This window comes from Camelus dromedarius, chromosome 13 (genome assembly GCF_036321535.1).
Source record: "Camelus dromedarius isolate mCamDro1 chromosome 13, mCamDro1.pat, whole genome shotgun sequence".
Taxonomy (NCBI): domain Eukaryota; kingdom Metazoa; phylum Chordata; class Mammalia; order Artiodactyla; family Camelidae; genus Camelus; species Camelus dromedarius.
In genome coordinates this window covers 65,478,023-65,481,405 of record NC_087448.1, presented here as the reverse complement: position 1 = coordinate 65,481,405, position 3,383 = coordinate 65,478,023, and positions in this window count along the sequence as shown.

The window sequence follows — 3,383 nt, the reverse complement described above, 5'->3', positions numbered from 1 at the left end:
AGTGCTTGAGCAGGTACGCAAAACAGTTGTCGAATGAATCAGTAAACAAACGAGTGAAGAAAAGGAAGTCTTGTTGGGGGGTGGGGAAGGTGGAAGGGATGATTTTGCTCATTAGACCAAAAACACATGAAAAAACTTGCTTTGGATACTTGAAAATTTAATGTTGAATTCATAATGGATGAATATGCTTCAGAGTGATTCAAATGATAAAGTGCTCTTAAAACTATTCTTAAAATTGAATATCTATAATTAACCCATTAGACATGTGTTGAACACCTACAGGCCCAGCACTATGCTGGATATAGAACAGACAATGTTTAAAAATAGTTTTTCATTTATGATATACGATATATAAGGAAGCACTCTTATATTCTTGTCCTTGCTCTCTCTCACCATAAGGTTGTATCGAGGTGGTGGTAAGTCAAGCAAGAGAATAAACAAATACCCTAATTACCCTACAGATCTGTCTTCTCTCCTGCCCACCAGTGTAGCCCACGCACCCTGCCACAGTATGGAGACTAAAGAAGCTACCTGTAAAACCCAAAGGAATAAAGCTCTAATGGTGGAATGTTAGGCACCTTGCCAAATAAAGAGATAAGCAGGCAGCAAATTAATATAATCGAGCTCTGCCAAAGGTGCCATAATGAAGGTGGTATTTCCACTGTTCCTAGGACCATCTTTTCCATGCTGCTCTGAGTTCCTTAACCTGACTCTTCTTCACTCATGATCTAATCCCAGTGTTTGTGAATTTTTGGAGATCTACATAGTCAAAGAGATGCTATAGATATTCTGGAGTCATCGGAAGGAACTCTAGACCACCCCTGGAACAATCTCAAGAGAATGCTTACAAGATTATCCCAGATTCAGTAATTTCAGTCTCATATTACTTGGATTGGGGGAATTTGGGGAAGATGCTAAAGTCAGGTTGGTCAGCCCCTTGGGGTTGGAATATGCGTAGGAATGTTTCTAAATCAACACTCTTCAACAGAATTTTCTGCAGTAAAAGGAATATGGCTTTTGAGCACTTGAATTATGACTAGTATGACAGTGGAATTGGAATTTTTTACATTTTGTTTAATTTTAAATGATTTCAACAGCCAACACGTGGCCAGTGGCTACCTTACTGGATAGCATAGCTCTAGAATTTTGTATTCCTGTTTATCATAAATGTGTCTGGAGAGCAAGGATTTCAAATCTTATCCAAAGGAGAATGCTGAGGTCAGCCAAGAGAAATGTTGCCAAAATGGGTGGTCAAGCTTGAGAGGTGATGGCCAGGAATCAAAGCTGAGTGTGGAGGACCAACTGGGGCCAGAGACAAGGCCAGGTGGAGAGAATGAGGGCAGAGCCTCCAAAGGGACACACTGGCACTTCCCCTCGGCCCACAGCTCAGGACCATTTGCCTACAGCTGTATTTTTAAGAGCTCTTAACTTGCATTTGACTGCCTCAGCTTTCTTAGAAGGTGCAGGGCTGACGTCCAGAGCAAAGTTTGGCAATAGAGAGAAATTTGAAGATCACGTGTCAAAATGCCAGCAGATTATACTATATTGCCATATTTAAATGCTAAAATAGATATTTTCAGTAAAAAAAAATTTTTTTTGCTAACATGTTGCTTTTGTATTTTCCATGAGGTCTTTTTTTACTCCTGGCATGAAAAATCTTATTTTGCCACAAATCAATCAAATATCTAAAAAAGGAAATTTAGGATTAAAATAGCAGATTATTTTCAGTTTCAAGGGTTTGTAATTTTACATAAATACTGACAAGTTAACTTTCCCATCTTTAAATAAGAAAGTATGTGAAACTCTATTTTAAAAATTCATCAGAAAGCCCACCTGACTGTGACTGGCATTTTCAGTTGCCCTGGAAACAGGCTCAAGACTCTGCTCCATTGTTTCAACTTAATGGGATGATACAATAGTCCAGTGTCTTTGGGGTCCCGCTGTTTCATGTGTCTTTAAATTTATCACTATAGATACTGCATACAATTAACAAAGCCTTTGGAAGGAGGCATCCTGAGAGCATTGACATCACTGAATCACGCCTTTCTAGTTTTTCTCAATGTGAGGCTTTCTTTGGAATTGTAGGGGAAAAAAGTCAAGAGAAAACGTAATCGCCTAGGGAATTGGCCTTTGAACATCCTTAAAGTGAAAGGACTCTTGTTGAAGAGCTCCTTTTTCTCGGCGGAGGCTCAGAACAGCTGGACAACCGGGCTCAGGACTTCCTGGGAGAGAAAAAAAATCTCATCCTTGTGAGGTCAGAAGTGATTTCACTCCTTCCCCAAAGGGCTCAGATTTTACGCCTGTTGGCCAAGATGACAACAGCAGGAGGAGGAAGGCTGTGGTTCGCAGTTGTGTCACTGGGGCTGGGGTATAGACAGGAGAGCCAATCCCGTGCATGGACACGGTGTGATTGACAGAGAAGCCGACCTATCCAGGTGTGGTAGGGAAGACCACACTGTCAGAGTAAGTATTCACCACACAGGAGAACTCTGATTTTGCTAGCCCATTTCCTGGATCTAGTTATGGGATCACTTGGGTCTGGATAAGAGATCGATTTACACTGGGAAGGGCAGAGAATCAATCACTCTGTGCGAACCCTCGGCCCCATCCCTGATACACTGAATCAGAAGGTCTGCAATTGAAGCGAGAGCGTTGTGTTGTAAGTGTTCCCCTTCAATCTGGCTCGTAAAGGGCTGTAGTCCCAGTCGATGCAACTACGGAACGGGTGGGCTCTGCGGAGAAAGGTACACGGAGGAGTAGGTCTGGCAGTAGTGTGTACGGCAGGGGGCCATGGATTTTGGCAGTCAGAGCAGGAAAAGCAGCTGTAGTACAGAAGGTCGTGACTCAGTGGGCTCTGCGGGTCACCTGAGAGCTCGGTAAAACATGCAGAACCTTGGGCCGTATCCTAGACCTGTGGGATCGGAATCTGCATTTGCACAAGATGCCCAGTGTAGGAGGGAAGGTGGTCTAGGACTCCATTCAGATTCTTCCACCAGCTTCTAGTGGTGGCAGAGACACAACACCCTGGGATGAAGAACCAGGGCTTGGGAGCCAAACTGCCCTGTTCACATGATACTGACATCCCCAGAAAGTTGAACCCATGGGCAAGATGCATGAATGCTTTCTGTGCCTCGGCCTCCCCATCTGTAAACTGGGGGCAAAGGTACCCCTGCAACTCTGGGCTGTTCCAAGGCTGAAATCATATACCCAAGTAAAGCACTTACCTGGAAGATAGTAGGTGCTCCGTGAATGCTAGAACCTAGTAATTTTCTCTTCAGTGGTATGATGTTGGACCAGTCTCTTCACCTCCCTGGACCTCAATTTCTACACTGAAAACATGAGGACAGTAATAACTGGTCACTGGGCTACGGTGAGGTTTATCA